Source organism: Gadus macrocephalus, chromosome 11 (assembly GCF_031168955.1).
Source record: "Gadus macrocephalus chromosome 11, ASM3116895v1".
Classification (NCBI taxonomy): Eukaryota; Metazoa; Chordata; class Actinopteri; order Gadiformes; family Gadidae; genus Gadus; species Gadus macrocephalus.
The window spans coordinates 8,932,453-8,953,720 of record NC_082392.1 but is presented as its reverse complement, the minus strand read 5'-3'; the positions used below and the strand labels follow the sequence as shown (position 1 = coordinate 8,953,720).

Genomic DNA, 21,268 nt, shown 5'->3' with positions numbered 1-21,268 from the left:
CCAGTCAGGGCTACGATGGCCCGGACGGAGGGAGGCAGACCACTGAGCACAAGCAACACCACTGGACTCCTCCAACACATATGTATGGTCTGAGTCCCAGAAAGCCTGTTCAGAAACAATCCAGTCCAGTCTACAGGACGATACTCATTCATCACTCTCTTGAGGACCAAAGCTGTGCGGAAAGAGGTCACAGGTAGTCACCTATACTTTTCACTTCCACCAATCAGAATTACACAAGAAATTACTGTATTACAGTAAAAAAACTGTTTTCTGTATTGGTTCTGTAAATCCCAACTTGTTGAGCACAGTAAGCTTGTTGCTTCCCTGTGTCGCGTGTCTGTCTGTATCAGAGTCACTGCCATCTCTCAGAGTACTTTGCTCAAACTGTTTTTGCATGGCTGTCTCACTAAGAGCTTGGTGGTGTGTGGGTGTAAACCGACAGGGAGGTGAATTAGCAATAAAAAATGGATGAGAGTGAGAGAGAGATATAGAGACAAAGAGGAGAGAGAGATGAAGAGGTAAGAACAAGAACATTGAAATTGGGGAAATAGAGGGCGGAATAGGGAGAGAAAGCATGAGACAGATAACTTGATAGAGAGACGGACGGACGGACGGACGGCATATAGATTGACGGACGGACGGACGGACGGACGGACGGACGGACGGACGGACGGACGGACGGACGGACGGACGGACGGACGGACGGACGGACGGACGGACGGACGGACGGACGGACGGACGGACGGACGGACGGACGGACGGACGGACGGACGGACGGACGGACGGACGGACGGACGGACGGACGGACGGACGGACGGACGGACGGACGGACGGACGGACGGACGGACGGACGGACGGACGGACGGACGGACGGACGGACGGACGGACGGACGGACGGACGGACGGACGGACGGACGGACGGACGGACGGACGGACGGACGGACGGACGGACGGACGGACGGACGGACGGACGGACGGACGGACGGACGGACGGACGGACGGACGGACGGACGGACGGACGGACGGACGGACGGACGGACGGACGGACGGACGGACGGACGGACGGACGGACGGACGGACGGACGGACGGACGGACGGACGGACGGACGGACGGACGGACGGACGGACGGACGGACGGACGGACGGACGGACGGACGGACGGACGGACGGACGGACGGACAGACAGACAGACAGACAGACAGACAGACAGACAGACAGACAGACAGACAGACAGACAGACAGACAGACAGACAGACAGACAGACAGACAGACAGACAGACAGACAGACAGACAGACAGACAGACAGACAGACAGACAGACAGACAGACAGACAGACAGACAGATAGATAGATAGATAGATAGATAGATAGATAGATAGATAGATAGATAGATAGATAGATGGATATATAGATAGATAAATACATATATGAGGGGATATAGATTGATAGGAAAGAGTGCGCATTGGGCATTTTTGAGAAAGACAGTGAAAAGGAGAGAGCGGAAAGTGAGGTGAAACAGTGACAACGTTATAAAATATATAGATAACAAAGAAATTATGAAGAAATGGGACAAAATAGAGGGGGCTGTAAAGCCCCATGAAATAAAATCCTCATAATATTAAAATAATTGCTCTTGGCTGTGACAAAAAATCATCATAAGCAATCATACAGAAAATAACTTCAGAAAAGGTCTGCCGTGTAAAAACAGAAGCGATGATTCAGAGATGGTTTTGGAGTGATAACGTAATGAGTGTTTCATGGGATTCTCTCTCTCCATTTTCCCTCTCTTTGGTTCCACTGCTGTATGTCTGTGCAATCTGTTCTTTATTACGTAGACAGTGTCTTCTTCGCATAAATCTGTGCAGCCACCTTGGGCCCCAGGCCCCTTGGATCGACAGGCCTATTCAGGGAACCACAGCTCTTTTCCTGGGGACTGATTTTCTTCAGCGTTCAAATGCCAGATGATTTAGGATGAATAGTTCTGAGACCAATATATCTGAAAGCTTCCAAGGTAAATCCCATGTATGATTTAAAGTACTACTGTGAAGAAAGATTGTCATGAAATATGAGAAACACACAATAAAATAGCAAAGTTACAATATAATGCTTGTCATTTTCTGCATAAAACAGTCATCTAAAAAGCTGGCAGAGAACCACAGTATTTGAAGTGGTTCACCTGGCAGACATTCTGATATATCCTCTTGAGCCAGTCTCTCCCACCAGATGAATTTTTTTGAGGATCCCTTTGGTTTGGGGATGAAAAATAAAATCACAGACATAAGGAGAATATCAGACAGAAAGTCATAAAAGAAAGAGGGGTTTGAAAATTTAATAACAGAAAGTCATTGAAGGAATATCCACATTGAACCTTCCTCACGTGAGTTTGTAGTCATAAATTTAAAGCATTTTTGGTCATATTTGTTGAAATTGCCTCACATCCCCTCAGCAATGAATACATCAAATGCCCTGACACATCAGGAATCTGTTGCTTTAGCAGGCCTGCAGTAAGCCTCTCAAATCATGAATTTGGCCCGGATGTATTGATTGGTTGCCCTACCTGTCTGTCTACCTACCTACTTGGCTGCCTGCTCGCCCTCATCCTGTGCACTCATCTGAGCTTTTCACAAGACTTGGCAGCACTATTGCTAAACCTAGCAGGCCAGTCATGTGTTCCTGGGGAGTGACTCTGGAGGGAGGTCTGAGTGAGGCTGTCCTGCCTCTTACTAGACTATCCTGCTCCAATACAATGCCTCTATGACTAAATTCATCGGGATCCAGGAAATTAACTCACTTTCCACAGTGGCACACATGCTAGGCTTAGAATGTCTGAGTGTTCTCCTCCTCATCCACCAGACAGAGACAGAGACAGAGACAGAGACAGAGACAGAGACAGAAAAGGCAAGGAGGGAGCCGAGATTGTACTGGGCACAAAAGTGTGTTCAGATAAAACACAGTATGGAAATAGGGAGGGGAGGGTTTAATAATAGTATTTTCTGTCGTTTGAGGCTGATCAAAGTGGCTGTGTATTAACACATAGCCACCAGGAGACAAAGGGAGAGAGAGAGAGAGAGAGAGAGAGAGAGAGAGAGAGAGAGAGAGAGAGAGAGAGAGAGAGAGAGATAAAGAGTCAAAGACAAAGACAGACTGAAAAAGAAAGTGAGGGGAAGAGGAATTTGAAGAGAGAGATAAAAGGTAATGTTGAGAAGTATGACAGGTGAGTGGTTATAGAATGCCTCACATGACACATTTATAGAAGACTGTAGATATTTTTTAAAGCTGGGTAAGGAAATTTGGAGAAACCAGCCATAGTAAGCTTGATTTTTTTAGTATCCAACTAAAAATATCTATCCCCTCCCTTCAGGCCTCCCTCCACAGCCACGCCCCAAAACCTCTGATTGGCTTGCTAGTTTTAAATATGGGACTGCGTAGACTTGTAGAAGACTAAGAACATGGGTGAAGTCCTATGTTAAATGAAATCATTGGAAGCATGTTAAAAGTATATTCAACACATTTTCACCTTTCAAGAAAAATTTGAATAATTGTAAATCATTCTTTACGAGTATTATGCGCATAGCAATGTGAAAGACGTTGTGTAGATAACGTTTGAGCAAAGTATGTGTGAGCAACAAAATCAAATATTTATTTGATGTCATGCTGGTGCAAACGTAGTGGAGCTATCACTGCAGGCTGGCTCTGTGATGTAGAGTGCGACAGGTAGCTGGGGAGGTAGGCAGACAGGTGAGCCAAATCCGCCTGTCCGATTGAACAGGCTTATTTAAAGCCTGCATTATTCACAGATACCAGATATTTTCTTATTTTATTGTCAGAGCATTTGATATAGTGCTCGATTGCTGTAGGGATTTAAAGAGAATATGAACAAATGCAACAAAAAATGCTCCTAAAATAAATTGGCTATACCTTTAACTGGAGAAACTCTTTCTCTGAAGGTCCAGGCTCTCGCTATAGGTCACACAGGCACTCTATTCCCTGTTGTCCTGCTCATTTCCTGTTGTCACCTACCTTCAGGGCGGTTTCAGCCTATGTCAGCTTTGATTTGTATGGCCATAATTCACACCTCCACCTCCCTCCACCCCCCTCTGTCTCCCTCCTCCGTCTCCTTCAGGACAGTGAGATGGGCGGGATGCTGGGAGGGTAGTGGATTGGGGAGAGATGATTGGGGTGATGCCACCCATTTTACTTCCAGGTCGGAGGTCAAGGTGTGGCTGAGGCTGCAACTCATGTTGAATTGTTGACCAGAGATTACTTCTGCACACCTGCAGGGAAAAGAAATAAAGTGCAAAAGATAGCTGCGTTTATGACCTTTGTGGTTATTGCAAAGATTATTCCAGCAGAAAATACATCCACACATTATATAAATGCAACTGTTTTGCAGTGAGAAAGGCTGGGTGGTGAGTGTTTGCAGTGACTGGGAGTTCTCAAATCCGTCAAACAAAGGGCCTTTGAGATCAAATGGGAACCCCAGCTGTTAAAGTATTTAAAGATCCCATGCCATGCTATTTTATGGATGCTTTAATATAGGTATTACTGTGGGCCACAAACACAGTATTCAAAGACGTCCCCGAAATTCAGCCGTGGTGCAGTTACAGCCACTCCGAACCAGTCGCACATTGAGCTTCCCCCAAACGCGCTGTTTCGGTGGGCGTGTCAAGGCAGGTCAAGGAGGGGGGTGGGGGTGTGGCCCTGAGCAGCTTGTAGCCACAGTACCATTCGCTCTGGTTACGGTGGGCGTGTCAAGGCAGGTCAAGGAGGGGGGTGGGGGTGTGGCCCTGAGCAGCTTGTAGCCACAGTACCATGCGCTCTGTTTACGGTGGATGTATCGCAATGGCTCGTAGAAACCCATATTATACATAGATATCTATATAATATAATATAATATATATTATCACCTGGCCCTGAGCAGCTTGTAGCCACGGTACCATGCGCTCTGTTTACGGTGGATGTATCGCAATGGCTCTTAGAAACCCATATTATACATAGATATCTATATCATATAATATATAATATATATTATCACGGCCAAAAGCTGTGTGAGCCTCCAGACGATAGGCTATTATGAATCTCAAACGACCGCGTCTTCTTCAGATTGATGTGGAAGTGGAAGAACCAGAGACGTCGGAGAACCCGACGAAGTCCTTTGTGATTCATATCGTCTGGACGTGCACACAGCTTTTGGCCGTGATAATATGTATTATTTGATATAGATATCTATGTATTATATGATATTATTTAGATATAGAGCTCCAGGACTGTAACGCAAGTGTTGTACACTTCCTTGTTGTTGGCTAACCGTTCTGCTGTTGGTGTGATGGCGCATAACACGTCGGACTCTCGTCTCTGGTATTTCTACAACGAGACTCGTAGTGGGGGTTATCTCAGCCATGGTTGAGAATGAATTGGGGGAAAGGAACTTTGGCTTTGACTCCCTGAAGTACATGAACCACGACATGGAGGAGAAGGGGATTGTTGGCCGCGAATGTATCCCGCTTGAGCCCTGCTTCTATGGCGAGTGTTCCCTGGAGAAGGATAACAACGTGTGAAATGGAGAAGCTACGCCGCCGTGGAAGCTGTGGAGAAGCTACGCCGCCGCCGTGTGGAGAGGATATGCACGCCGCCGCCGTTGGGACTGGGGTTCGATTCCCAGTCTATAGCCTATATATGATTTTTTCTTCATTATTTTCTGGTATTAATATATCCAATGACTTGTTGATGAATAAGTTGATGACATTTTATAAAAAACGTTAGTTTTTATGTGTCAAAAAGACGAACTGTTTTAAAACAGATCTCAATGTTTTGATGATTGTATGGGCATGATGTCACTTCATAGGGCAGAGGGGTATTCCACAAAGCCGGTTTTATCACATAACCGGGCAAATTAACCCAGGGTTTGCGGTAACCCTAGGGTTTCCGTTCCAAAATGAACACGGTATGTTAGTTACTATAGCAACATATGCTCTGAATCAAACCTGGTCGGACCAGGGCCCTGTACCACGAAGCTTGCTTAGAGGGTTAGCGAGGTATGTTGAGCTCCAAGCCTGGGTGGGTTAGTTGTACCACGAAAGTCGATCTCTTTTAGCATCGCTGTATCACCATGGTGACTTATGCTCGCAACCAAACCTGGTCGGGAGCAGTTTTTCGGCTTAGTCTAGCCGGAGATCGGCTACTATAATCGGCGTGAGCAGCTTCCTAGCCCCTCCTCTGACAATGGCGTCACCATTTGTGGGTGTTCCCGTGGACCCCGGCGCACTTCTCGTACAGGCGTCTCTCGGGAGACAAGGGTTTTACGGGACAGAACCGATCCCTTGGCATTGTCTGACGATATTCAGATTTCAGACTTTATTGTCATTGTGCAAACAATGAAATTGGGGTTCTACATGAGAGATACAAGCCGTTTCTCAATTCGCGTACTTGTGCGTGCTCGTGTGCTCGTGAAACGTCATCAGTCGTTGCCCGAGCACTGTTCCAATTTGAAGCACGCATCAAGCGAGTACTGTCGTAAAACCCGGAAGTGTTCTTGATGCGTGCTCGATCTCTATGGAGTCAGTTTCCTGCCATAATTCAAACCTGAAAAAAAAAGTTTCAAAGGCTTGTAAGTCTGGGTTTGAAAACTCAACACCTTGTAAAAAAGGTTTTGCAACACTGAAAAAAGAGATTATAACCTGAAAAAAACTAAAACTAAAATTCAAACATCTGTAAACATGATTTTGTGTTCTATTTTATCTTCTTCATCATTTTCAGCAACACATTTTCAAAGTTCAAACAATTTCACCAGCGCATTTGCAGAGTTTCAAATCTGGCACTGTTCTAACGGTGTATTTCATTGTTGCCCGGTTTTGAAACCTTGTAAATGGGATTCTGCAAACAGGTGTTCATACATTGAGAAATACGTTTTGAAAGGTTGAATATTTAGTTTTAAAAACTTGTAAAGGTGTACGTTTACGACATTGCAACGTATTTTTTCAGAACTGACTTTTCAGCACTGACTTTTCAGAGATTTGAGCGCAAGCTTTGAGTCACGTGAATATTGGCAGTGTTCTGACGCCACTCGTTTTGAAACTCCTGACAGTCGAATCTGAAAACGTTCCTGGGGGCGGGACCATTTAGCTCTAAACCTATTGGTTGCTCTCGGCTGACGTACATTCCAATCACATGTGCCGTTCACCGGGCTGTTCGTGATTGACAGTGCTCTGCCGATGACACGAATAACAACAGGTTGATTTCGCGGTTGATTTTGATTTCCATTTTCTGGAACCAGAGTCTCATCTCCATAGGACGCGACTAGCAAGGACGCGTCCTAGCAAGGCGGCAGCCTTCACTTTGGGAAACAGCCATGGTTCCAGAAAATGGAAATCAAAATCAACCGCGAAAGTCGCTTGTTATTTGTGTCATCGGCAGAGCACTGTCAATCACGCACAGCCCGGTGAACGGCACATGTGATTGGAATGTACGTCAGCCGAGAGCAACCAATAGGTTTAGAGCTAAATGGTCCGGCCCCCAGGAACGTTTTCAGATTAGACTGTCAGGAGTTTCAAAACGAGTGGCGTCAGAACACTGCCAATATTCACGTGACTCAAAGCTTGCGCCTGTGTGGTCAAATCTCTGAAAAGTCGGTGCTGAAAAGTCAGTTCTGAAAAAATACGTTGTAATGTCGTTAACGTACACCTTTACAAGTTTTTAAAACTAAATATTCAACCTTTCAAAACGTATTTCTCAATGTATTTCTCAACCTGTTTGCAGAATCTCATTTACAAGGTTTCAAAACCGGGCAACAATGAAATACACTGTTAGAACAGTGCCAGATTTGAAACTCTGCAAATGCGCTGGTGAAATTGTTTGAACTTTGAAAATGTGTTGGTGAAAATGATGAAGAAGATAAAATAGAACACAAAATCATGTTTACAGATGTTTGAATTTTAGTTTTATTTTTTTTCAGGTTATAATCTCTTTTTTCAGTGTTGCAAAACCTTTATTACAAGGTGTTGAGTTTTCAAACCCAGACTTACAAGCCTTTGAAACTTTTTTTTTCAGGTTTGAATTATGGCAGGAAACTGACTCCATAGATCTCGCCGTTTCACCAAGCATGCATCGGAGGTGGCTCGTGTGTGCTTGCAATCGCTATAAATCCCAGGATGCATTTCGCACTCGCAGCAGTACGATGGCGGACAATATGGAGAAGACGCACAACTGTAGCTTAAGTTACTCTTAACTTATATATATATTTATATAATATAATAATAATAATAATAATATAAGATAATATATAAATATATATAAAGTCGTGTGTGTATAGCTTATACACATGACAGGACACGCATATCTTTTCAATTTTTATTCATTCAGAATATTTACATACTATTTGAAAATGAAAGAGGCTGGGATTTTGTTTTATATCATTTGTTGATATTGTTCAGGGGCCGTATTCACAAAGCATTTTATCTTACCGCTAGGAGTGCTCCTAACTCGCGCTAAAACATTTTACGTAGGAGTTTTTTCTTAAAAGTTAAAAGCCGCTGAGACCTACTCTTACTAAGGATAAATCACAAAGAGTGAACTAAGAGTGACGCGCCGTTGCTATGGATTACGTCAATTCTCATGCACGAGTTTAGAAGCAGTCAGTTCGGTGATTGGTTGTTCAGACGAGCCCACTGAATCACCGAAAAACAAGGAAATAGCCGAAATGAATTCCTATTAAGTAGTTATAGTGCAGTTAGCAGAATACACGCATGATGACAATTTTGTGCAGACCACGATAATGACGTTGTAGCCTGCACGTTCAAGAGAGAGAAAGCAAACAATAAAAATACGTACAATTTAAAAGAAAATAAATGTTATGAACTACACAAGTGTTGACTGATTTGTGCCAAGGTGTTTACCTAAAATGTGTTTTCAAAGTGATCCCTAAATGCCGGTCCACTCGGTTCCACACGGCCAAATTCATTGTCATGTTGATCGCCATCATCATCATCATCATCATCACCATCGTCTGGCTGTGGAATGTTCCTCCGCTTGCAGAGGTTGTGTAGAATGGCACATACAGTAATGACTGTGCTTATTTCGCCGTGGAGGACATGAACCGACGTTTCATCTGCCCAATTCCTCTCTCCACAACATTTCGTGTATGTTTGTGTGCTCTAGCATATATGGAAGAAATCAGTAAACAATAATAAATATGGATTCAACAAATAAAAGGCGTCAAAGAGCCAATACGATGTGTTTTACACGTAGGACTAAGCGTAATATGCGTAATCACTTACATGTTATACTTTAACTGTGCTCCCGGTTGTGGATTGAGGTAGGGTGTCTAGAGCCACGTCTTGCATGGATAGTCACTGTCTCCCAGCAAGTGACACCCAACTGGTACATCTCAAAAAGCTGCCTCAGACCGCTCTCCATTAAAATGCGCGAATCATGGGTAGCTGAAGATCCAGGCCACTTTGCAACAACATCCAGTAGGCTATGTTAAAATTTGCATCAAAAACAACCTGCGTGTTGATGGAATGCACTTTCGTCCTATTGACGAACACGTCCTCGTCTTTTGATGGCGCAATTATTTTTATGTGCGTCCCGTCAATAGCACCGACCACACCGGGCATACCTGCAATTGCCATGAAGTTGGCTTTGATCCTGTGTAATTGTTGAATGTCCAAAGGAAAGTTTATGGCACGGCTGACTGATGGTTGCGATATTTTTAAATCGTCGGCATTGCAAAGTAGCATTTCCCCTGTTGCTAAATAACGTAGTGTGGCCAAACATTTTATTTCGGGACTAATCGGATTATTCCTGTTAGTCGGGGATGTTATTGCATTGCGATTAACTCCACAACAAGTTTAATACCCTAACATTTCGTCTCGCAGGCATTTACGATTCTTTGTGAATAGGTCTTACTGAGTTAGGAGTCCTCTTGAGGACTTTTAAGCTCTCCTAGATTTAGGTGCTACTTTTAGGCCTAAAATACTTTGTGAATTGCTCTTAGTGAAAAAAGTTAGGAGTCCTAAATTTAAGAGTGACACGCCCATTATTTTTAGGAGTTACTCCTAAATTCGCCAGTTAGGACCTACTTTTAGCCCTAAAATCCTTTGTGAATACGGCCCCAGTAGTATATGCCTAAATGAGGCCGTAGCACAGTTAACGGACGAGCAGAGGTGGTGACGTCATCGAGTCCGCTGCTGTTCCAATCGCAGGTACGTACTCGCGTGCTCGCAAGTATGTGCTTGAAGTACAGACTTGCCAAGTACGTGCTTGCAAGTCATCGAGTCCGTAGTACGCGTGCTAGGAATTGAGAAACGGCCACAGATTCTCATCAGAGGGTGTTCGTTATTTGATCGTCCTTTTGGACCTTATGTAGACAATGCGCATTGTGTCTCAGCGACAGAGCGCTAGAGTGGAGGTAGAGCGTCAGTCTTGAATTTCTGCGCGGGGGGTTCGACTCCCAAGTGACGCGAATTTATGTGAAGCTTAAAAAGTCCTAATTCTCATGCATATGGAATACTTATTCACTAAAGCTTATGGAATTATATTTTTGTGCTTATTTCGAACTTGAACCCATATTTTCAAGGCCGTGCTGGCACCACATCTATGGGGGTAAAATGCATGATGATAGACCGGCGAATTTGAACCCCGGTCGCTGGCGTTCGGGTCTTATACTAATCCACTACGCTACAGCCGCTACCTCTCAGCGGTCGAAAACATGCGATACATTTCTTAAATAGGGTGTATTTAAAGTGAATTCCCTAAATGATAGAATAAGGCAGGATGGACGTTGCTTATGCATTTTTAAATCATCATCATTCTATTTGGATTAATGGCGATCAATTCTGCATTTGGCATAGTTATTTTACAGACAATATGCAGAATCATTTCACTTATACTCATATAGACTGCTTGATCTATCGTAAAGGTGAGAAAAATGACGCAAAAAACGCCCCTTTCACGTGAACGCGCACTGAACCTAAAGCGGAAAACCAGGTTCTACTAATTGAATCTAAAGTGAGCTTCGTGGTACCATTTAACTCTGATTGCGAGTTGCGGCTCTGTCGAGCCAGGTTTTCCCAAGAAAGCCTGGGTATGTTCAGCGAGCTTCGTGGTATAGGGCACAGGTTTTGTGCAGGTTAAGTTTGGAACATAACCCGGTTTTGGGGATTTAAAGCTGCGTTCACCGCAGATTCCATGTGTTCACAATGGCATGCCCTTTTGATGAGAGCCCTGTTGATACCGGAGCGCCAATTATTCGTGCAATCCACCGGGAGAGATGTATAAGACCACGGCTATATCCGGATGACTTTTTGCTGGAGAGATACAGATTCTCACGCAAATCTTTAATATATTTAAATAGCTTTCTCCACAGTACCTTGCAGTGAATACATTAACGCCTCGACATGTTTCGATTGGTAGTGATTTTCACCTCTTGATATTGATTTATTTTCATTTTGAAAGAAACGACACATCTCTCGCACATCTCAACGCCATCTCTCGTTCGGTTGTTTAGAACTGAAAATCCGGAACATGACATTTTCACTTTCAAGCGGCCCGTTTCCCCATTTCGATCAGGGTTTCCATGATCCATAAATCACTTCTTTATAGGTTTGGCGTGGACGCGCACAACCCTGTGTTGATTGAACTAATGCATAACCGGTGCCGTAGAACCGACAGCTCTGGTTTAGTTGGCACAGGCTCACTCAACCTAGAGTTCAGCGTTAACTCTGTTTGTTAAACGTCCGTTCGTGGAATACCCCCCAGGCCTATGACATTTTCTGTTTTCTATCTAGGCTATATTATTCACTTTCTTTTTCAAAAGTTGTAGTTAATATATAAATCAATGTAACTGATCACAATGGAATTTCTTTGATGAAACAGAAAACATTTGTGAATTAACAACCGCATTCATCTGTGTTTCAAAGTAAATTTTAAGCATCGATCATTCAACAGAATCTGTGCTTTGACAGCAGATAATTAACCATACAAATGTTGAATTTGAGAAGGCAAGAAAGAAGAAAAACATTATTGGGCAGAAGACTTCATTGTAGTCACTAGTTGTAAGCCAACATGTATTATTTTGGCAGACGGCCAAACAAAAGCTTTGATTGTAGTCATCCAATAAGGGTCTGGCAAAGCATAAAAACGTGGAACTGGGACGAGACGCTTCTGCAGGTTTAGAACCGGAACCACAGGAACCAGAATCTGGGAGGCAGGCAGGAGAAGTGGAGGTGTGGGCAAGTGGTTGAAGAGCTGGTTTGGTTGACTGGAGAGGAAGCTCAGGAGCAGGCCTCAGAACAGAAGATGGAGCCTCTCTGGGCTCACGACAGTTCTCCCTGTGCAGTGCCTAAAAGTATTACCTTTTTTGTATAACAAAGCATAATATCAGATGACAACATGGCTACACAGGAAATGGCACAGATACTAGGTTATTATTGGCTGGGTAAAGTGTTTATAAACTCAACATCTTGTGATTGTTGCAGTATTTATCACTTGGAGCCGGGTGGTGCTTTTCTCCATCACCATAATATTAATAATAATGACTTGCCGGATGTGGGGGTATCGCTCAAACACTGGTGCCTGACTCCACATACGCGCCTTGATCCACAGTACTGCTCGTAGAGTTGGATGAAAAGTGCCTCACACGATTGCAGTCAGGTCACTGTGCTGGGATTCTCCCTCCTGCAAAGTATTTGCAAAGGTATTGAGTAGCATTAGTGTAGTACAAGACATGATGTAATGGCTTGCCTTGCAGTATTGTCATGCTTGCTCAGAGTATTCATTTAGAATATATTTGTTTGTGAATGTGAGCTTAATTCAAATTGTATTCATGATTGTAATCGTGAAAATCTGTTGATTCTTGGTATTGTACGGATAATAAATTGTTGTGTTGGTAGATCTATAGTCTCCTGTGTGTACAAGGAAATATGAAAACAGGCAAGAGAGGAGATTTAACGCTGGTTATGTTGGCTGCCATTGTCATCTCCTTTATTTTACACAGATCAGATATTCTTAGCATTGTTATCTCAATCAATGAATAATCTACACAATTTCTTCTGTATGACTGATTAAATAAACCCAATAACCAATAACCAAAATAAACCTTCAAATCAAATTCATTTATCTAATTACATTAATATAAATATTAAGTATGAATGTGACTCTTAACAGATATACTGTAGTAAAAGATAACACTTTCAGTGGTGTTTAATGCCAAGTCTGTAGACCTACCCATTTTAATTACAGTAAATTACACATACAAATTAGCAATTCATTATCTCAACTAAAACAATAATAGGTCTACTTTGAGAGTGAATAACAGTATCAAAACAGGCACCATCAAAATGGCCTACATTTAAACAACACTTTATCCGTCCTACACCATTATACATTGCTGTTCCAAGTGATATAAATGTGCTGGTTGTATAAAACACTAGTAAATCCTAAACTAAGTCATAAAATCACAATGAAGCGCTTTACCCAAACAAATTAGCAATTCATTATCTCAACTAAAACAACAATAGGTCTACTTTGAGAGTGAATAACAGTATCAAAACAGGCACCATCAAAATGGCCTACATTTAAACAACAGTTTATCTGTCCTACATTATACATTGCTGTTCCAAGTGATATAAATGTGCTGGTTGTATAAAACACTAGTTAATCGTAAACTACGTCATAAAATCACACTGAAGCGCTTTGTGGCCACATACCTAGTTCAGGCGTTCTCACGGCGACGTAGGGCAGCAGGCGTCTTACGCCCCGTGCCCACTACCTCCGTCCGTTGACTGATCCCCATTGACTTTGAATGGGGACTGACGCACAATGCATTGTGGATCTGTCCGTTCCGTTGGAGCCTTCGGCTCAGTCAAGAAGTTGAAAAATGTTCAACTTTTTCGGCAGCGACGGATCCGTCATCCAATCAGATCGCGTATGCAAATGTAAGCACTGTGACGCGACTCGGGCTCTGACGATACTGGAAAGCGGGAAAGCGGGTCATCTTGCATCGCAACAAGCAGGAAGTAGCGGGAAGAACCCGGCGAAGCGATTTGATTGGCTGACGGATGCCTCTGCAAAGACTACTCCCCCATCAGTCAGCCACGCCTTCCCAGGTCCGTTGACTGACAGAGGTAGTGGGCACGGGGCGTTAGTGGCGACGAACTTATCCACACGTCGAGAGTAGACGTACATTTTTTCTGAATTTCCTTCTGTACGTCGCCGTGACACCGCCACCGGTGGACGGATCTTCCATGCCGCCGCCGTGACGTCGCTGCTGGTCTCCGTCTGCAGTCCCAATCAATCCCATTAAAAATTTCACACGTTCCCACGGCGACGTAGGGTAGGCTGCTCCTTCGCCTCTTCCAGGGAATCCTTAGGTTTGGCACTATCCACTCGCCATATGCTTCCCGCCGCCTCGGCCAATAGTATCAGAGAATGTCTAATATGAGGGTAGAGGGGGGGGGGGGGGGGGGGTTAAGGTGAGGGTAGAGGGGGGGGGGGGGGGTTAAGGTGAGGGTAGAGGGGGGGGGGGGGGGGTTAAGGTGAGGGTAGAGGGGGGGGGGGGGGTCAAGGTGAGGGTAGAGGGGGGGGGGGTCAAGGTGAGGGTAGAGGGGGGTCAAGGTGAGGGTAGAGGGGGGGGTCAAGGTGAGGGTAGAGGGGGGGGTCAAGGTGAGGGTAGAGGGGGGGGGTCAAGGTGAGGGTAGAGGGGGGGGTCAAGGTGAGGGTAGAGGGGGGGGTCAAGGTGAGGGTAGAGGGGGGGGGTCAAGGTGAGGGTAGAGGGGGGGTCAAGGTGAGGGTAGAGGGGGGGGTCAAGGTGAGGGTAGAGGGGGGGGTCAAGGTGAGGGTAGAGGGGGGGGTCAAGGTGAGGGTAGAGGGGGGGGTCAAGGTGAGGGTAGAGGGGGGGGTCAAGGTGAGGGTAGAGGGGGGGGTCAAGGTGAGGGTAGAGGGGGGGTCAAGGTGAGGGTAGAGGGAGGGTCAAGGTGAGGGTAGAGGGGGCGGGGTCAAGGTGAGGGTAGAGGGGGGGTAGGGGGTCAAGGTGAGGGTAGAGGGGGGGTAGGGTAGATGTGTATAGGTTAACTCATTATGGTCAGTATTAAACATCACATAATGCACAACATGCAGAAAAAGCCACACAACCAGGTAGAATTTGTTATATATGATTTTATATAAACACCATGAGTATACATTTTATAAAATCGTTTGCACATTGAAACATTTTGGGAAGCGTTTTGTCCAATGTCCGAACCCATTTTGATCACAAAGCGTATATCGTGAATCCAGCGCAGCCATCTGTCCCTAACTCTGTCCCTAACACTGAACCCCGACGCCTTGAATGACAAGGAACCCTCCCACCGTGGGGAGGAAGGAACCCTCGATGGAACACGCTAGGTGCATCCAAACATGCAACAGATGGTGAGAAGGTCACGTTGCGTGAGTGTGGAGGAGATGAATCCACAGGCCAAAGTCCTGTTGTGTGAGTGTGGAGTAGATGAATCCACAGGCCAAAGTCCTGTTGTGTGAGTGTGGAGTAGATGAATCCACAGGCCTAGGTCACGTTGTGTGAGTGAAGGAGATGAATCCACAGGCCAGCGATGAGTGGCGGTTGTTGATCACTGAAATGTGGACAGAGGAAAACAGCATATTGTTCAGTTGACTGTCTAGATGTGTCACATTATCAAAAGGTTATTACACCTGTAGTCAATGAACACGATATCCATGTCATCTTCAGCAGTGGGCTACTGACCTAAGGGACTCCAGCTGGTCAGAGATACAGGCTTGACGCAGCTCAGGTGTGTGTCCCAGACTGGACACAGCATTTCAACTGCACCTTACAAAGACGGATGATATGAATACAAAAGGACACAACGATTCAGTTATCTGGCAGACCGTCCGAGCCAAAGAGTCTTGTGCCGTGTTCCAATACCCGTACTTCCATGAGTATACTTAAAGGAAGTACACTATCTGCACTATCCGTACTCACTTGAGTACGCAAATTTTTTAGATGTGAGTGCTGTTCCAAATCGAGTACTCTGTGGTGCACTTACCGGAAATGACGATCATGACTGCCGCCGTGGCTCCTCCCCCGCAATAAACATCCCGCTTTGAACGGTGAACTCTTTACGCCTAGCAGCTATAAAAAGCTATAAAAACTACAAAATGACTATTAATGCAGGCTATGTGGAAAATGTGCCGACTTTGGCTCAGCCTGGCTCCGCCTCTTCCGCTACGTAGCTAAGATGGCTGCCGTTGAGTACGGGGAGTGTCCTTCGATCCACACTTCACGATTAGCCCGTTTTGATTACGGCATCCGGGTCCTTGAAGTATACTTCTTTTCACCGGATCTGAATTGGAACGTAGTGTGTACTCAAATTTTGGCTAGTAAGTGCGGACAGTACGGGTATTGGAACACGGCACCAGTGAATTCAGAAGTGCGCCATGCCATGTAGTCTGAGAACTCAGGGGTGGAACCCAGCACCATTTGATGGAGAGCCCAACACCCATCCTACCCCGTTTAGAGTTCCATCAGCAACAGACTCACCTTCCAGATGCATGGCTCCTTCAGCTCTCTCCTCAGTGGATATCCCCTTGGAGTCGGGTGTCACTCGCCCCACCCTGACGTCCTTCACCAGGCAGGTCCTCCATCACCTCCCTATGCCCCGCCTTCCTGTTTGGGGACAAACTGGGCCGTTTGGCCTCAATGTCTGGGCACAATCAAAGTGGTAGATTGATGGTCTGACATCAGTGGTAGTTTGCTATAATGTCTGGTAGTAAATTGTTGTTTCCCAGTACAAGTGATGTTTAGTTCATGCAAACATACCAGTACTACTTGTTGGCAGGCAGACTCATGGTTCTCCAGGTGCACGGCTCCTCCATCAGCTCTCCTCAGGCAAGGACTCCTGGTCTGTGTAAACAGTGGTGGTAGTTGAGCAATGGGGGGGGGGGGTATTCTTGTGACGCCCAGTTTAAACCAAAGCCCTGGCTGGAGTGTTAATGAGGGCATTGAATATGATTTGTTTTATTCTTTCCAACTTGCATAGAAACTAAAGCAAATGCAAAGCAGCTATAGTTTGTAATCTTTTAAGTCAGAACACTGAAATATTCTAGTTGATGAAAATGCTGTTCAGTTCCATAAATAATTGAATCCTTTAGTTCTGATGGTCACATGACTGAACACAATGATGACCCACAGCTGTCCTTCACCTTCCAGAGACCTCTGCAGTCGCATCGTAGCGATCGTAGATCCGAGCGGATCCTGGTGGGTCAGCGATACAATCAGGATATGAAAAAAAATAACATTCTCACACCTCAGAAGACAGTTTTTCTTCATTTTAAAAGGGGACATTATACCACCAGGTGTGAGTGTGATTAGCCTTACAAGCCGTTTCCAAAATCTGACACATATTACATCACTACTGGGCGTGTACACCTAGATCTGTGCTGGATAGATGACCAACGTTTACTTCGGTCCACTGGGTAGGCTGGTAGAATGATCTGTACAGCACAGATCTAGGTGGACACGCCCACTAGTGATGTCATATGGGGCAGATTTTCAAAACCGCTTGTTAGGCTAATCACACTCACACCTGGTGGTATAATACGTCCCCTTTACAGAATAACAACTTTCAGAACTCATGTGAGAAATCAGACGCTGCAGCCTCACATGGAGAGCAAAATTGTGAGTGAATAAATCCTGTTCACTCACAGCTCCCTAAACCCAGCGACTTTTTTCTCAAAATCATTCTGATCAAAACGATGGCTGAAGAGACCGATGTAGGGCTGGTGGAGTGGCTAGTCTAGCAGCCTACTCCTTCACATTGAGGTGGCAGTGTGAGGTATAATCACCTCAGGGTCGGCTGTCCTTGCCCCCCCACGAGGGACGTCCTTCACCAGCGGGTCCTCAGCACGGCTCCATCACCACCCCTCACAGAGTCCTGGTCTGGAGCAAAAAGCAGGGAATTTGCCTCATGTCCACCATGTTCAGTTCATGCAAACCAGTGCAAACCAGTACCACCTGTTGGCAGGTAGATTCATGGTCGTCCTCCAGATGCAGTTCCTCCATCAGCCAAGGGCATCGGGTCTGTAACAAACAGGGGTGGTAGTTGAGCAGTTGGTGGGATTATTCTCTGGACGCGTCTTTTAAACCATTCTGAATCAAAGTACTGGCTTTTGGTGTAAAATGTAGAGGAATAGAAGACACTGCAAGTTAAAAAAATAAATAAGAACCATGCACACACTTGAAAATGTGTTATGCAGGAGAATGGTAGAACATTCTGTGAATTCAACAGCACACATTTGCAATTTGACTGTTAACATTATTAAAACAGTCTTCTGCCTCAGCTGAAACTCAATATTTAAGACAAACGATAAAACTTGTAGAATTCTTGTACCAGTAGCGTAGACTCTAGCCTTCACATTGAGGGGTTAGAGTCTCAATAAAACTTCTTCACTGATGGCTCCATTAAGCCAAGGACGGTTTTCTCTAAATCTGCCATATTAGATGACGGCTGAAGTAACCGATTTTAGAACAGAAAGCGTTCAGTAGCAGTGAGAGTGATAATCAATTTAGAGATTGGCTGCATTCACCCCGACATCATTCTTAAGGCAGGACCTCCACCACGGCTCCTCCATCGGCTCTCGTCCACCATGGCTCCGTCGGCTCTCGTCCACCATGGCTCCGTCGGCTCTCGTCCACCATGGCTCCGTCGGCTCTCGTCCACCATGGCTCCATCGGCTCTCGTCCACCATGGCTCTGTCGGCTCTCGTCCACCATGGCTCCGTCGGCTCTCGTCCACCATGGCTCCATCGGCTCTCGTCCACCATGGCTCCGTCGGCTCTCCTCCATCAGCCCTCCTCCTCCACCAACGCGTCCTGACCTAACATCAAACGGCAGTAGTTGGGTCCAAAATCTGGTAACAATGCCGGGGAGGTCAAACCTGCACACCCTTGCATTTGTAAAGGGGGAAAAAATATCCAACTTCCTTAAGTTTACAAGTTGACTCGTTGAGAAATGTATAAACTACTACTGTCAGAATGAAAATCTGAGAAAGATAATAAAAAATAATCAGCCTCAACAAATAGTTTCAGAGCGGCTTGGTGATGGTTACCCTGGTCCACCCTGCTGCCCCATTACTGGTCCAGGTAGTGGGATTACCCTCTGGTCCCCAGCCTCAGGTCCACCCAGCTGTGTTGTACAATATTTAACTAAACCTTGGGAGACGACGTGCCATTTCTAAACTGCTGTAAATTAGCTTTATTAATCAACTACATTTACATTGAGGGCATTTAGCAGATGCTTTTAACCAAAGCGATGAGTACATTTTTCAGAAGGAGAAGCAATAAACTAGACATAGGTTGGACGTCTTCAGGAAGCGGACTCCCAAACACTAAATCAAGGTACTGAACCATCATAATCAAGCACATTAACATCCAATATACATCCTTTTAACACAAAACTCAACATTGATCGAAAGCCACTTACACCGATAGAGCCTGGTTCAACAGCTCGGCCACATCGCCTCCCTCCGACCATGCTGCAGAGATCACTGAGAAGATCATAATGTTATAAAAGATGGGTAAATACTGTGGGAATCAATGTGAGAAATCAGGCGCTGCAGCCTCACATGGAGAGCAAGATTGTGAGTGAATAAATCCTGTTCACTCACAGCTCCATTAACCCAGGGACTTTTTTCTCAAAATCATTCTGATCAAAACGATGGCTGAAGAGACCGATGTAGGGCTGGTGGAGTGGCTAGTCTAGCAGCCTACTCCTTCACATTGAGGTGGCAGTGTGAGGTATAATCACCTCAGGGTCGGCTGTCCTTGCCCCCCCACGAGGGACGTCCTTCACCAGCAGGTCCTCAGCACGGCTCCATCACCACCCCTCACAGAGTCCTGGTCTGGGGCAAACAGCAGGGAATTTGCCTCATGTCCACCATGTTCAGTTCATGCAAACCAGTACCACCTGTTGGCAGGTAGATTCATGGTCGTCCTCCAGATGCAGTTCCTCCATCAGCCAAGGGCATTGGGTCTGTAACAAACAGGGGTGGTAGTTGAGCAGTTGGTGGGATTATTCTCTGGACGCCTCTTTTAAACCATTCTGAACCAAAGTACTGGCTTTTGGTGTAAAATGTAGAGGAATAGAAGACACTGCAAGTTAAAAAAATAAATAAGAACCATGCACACACTTGAAAATGTGTTATGCAGGAGAATGGTAGAACATTCTGTGAATTCAACAGCACACATTTTAAATTTGACTGTTAACATTATTCAAACAGTCTTCTGCCTCAGCTGAAACCCAATATTTAAAACAAACGATAAAACTTGTAGAATTCTTGTACCAGTAGCGTAGACTCTAGCCTTCCCATTTAGGGGTTAGAGTCTCAATAAAACTTCACTGATGGCTCCATTAAGCCAAGGACGGTTTTCTCTAAATCTGCCATATTAGATGACGGCTGAAGTAACCGATTTTAGAACAGAAACCGTTCAGTAGCAGTGAGAGTGATAATCAATCTAGAGACTGGCTGCATTCACCCCGACATCATTCTTAAGGCAGGACCTCCACCACGGCTCCTCCATCGGCTCTCGTCCACCATGGCGCCGTCGGCTCTCGTCCACCACGGCTCCTCCATCGGCTCTCGTCCACCATGGATCCGTCGGCTCTCGTCCACCATGGCTCCGTCGGCTCTCGTCCACCATGGCTCCGTCGGCTCTCGTCCACCATGGCTCCGTCGGCTCTCGTCCACCATGGCTCCGTCGGCTCTCGTCCACCATGGCTCCGTCGGCTCTCGTCCACCATGGCTCCGTCGGCTCTCGTCCACCATGGCTCCGTCGGCTCTCGTCCACCATGGCTCCGTCGGCTCTCGTCCACCATGGCTCCGTCGGCTCTCGTCCACCATGGCTCCATCGGCTCTCGTCCACCATGGCTCCGTCGGCTCTCCTCCATCAGCCCTCCTCCTCCACCAACGCGTCCTGACCTAACATCAAACGGCAGTAGTTGGGTCCAAAATCTGGTAACAATGCCGGGGAGGTCAAACCTGCACACCCTTGCATTTGTAAAGGGGGAAAAAATATCCAACTTCCTTAAGTTTACAAGTTGACTCGTTGAGAAATGTATAAACTACTACTGTCAGAATGAAAATCTGAGAAAGATAATAAAAAATAATCAGCCTCAACAAATAGTTTCAGAGCGGCTTGGTGATGGTTACCCTGGTCCACCCTGCTGCCCCATTACTGGTCCAGGTAGTGGGATTACCCTCTGGTCCCCAGCCTCAGGTCCACCC

The 21,268-nt window shown here is 45.6% G+C and overlaps 2 long non-coding RNA genes across 3 annotated transcripts; both read right to left on the bottom strand.

Annotated features, from left to right (window-relative positions):
- Positions 1-7,918: 7,918 nt before the first annotated feature.
- On the bottom strand, positions 7,919-14,094 carry LOC132467971 (uncharacterized). Its single transcript, XR_009528139.1, has 2 exons — positions 13,945-14,094; positions 7,919-8,079 (listed from the first exon to the last, which is right to left on the bottom strand). It is a non-coding gene; the product is annotated as an uncharacterized LOC132467971 (long non-coding RNA).
- A 1,672-nt stretch (positions 14,095-15,766) lies between these two features.
- Positions 15,767-18,064, bottom strand: LOC132468394 (uncharacterized). Of its 2 annotated transcripts, none has more exons than XR_009528219.1 (5): positions 17,832-18,064; positions 17,190-17,241; positions 16,807-16,890; positions 16,528-16,653; positions 15,767-15,816 (listed from the first exon to the last, which is right to left on the bottom strand). It is a non-coding gene; the product is annotated as an uncharacterized LOC132468394 (long non-coding RNA). The 2 variants fall into 2 exon arrangements; XR_009528218.1 differs by having other exon boundaries at positions 15,769-15,810.
- Between the last annotated feature and the right edge of the window lie 3,204 nt (positions 18,065-21,268).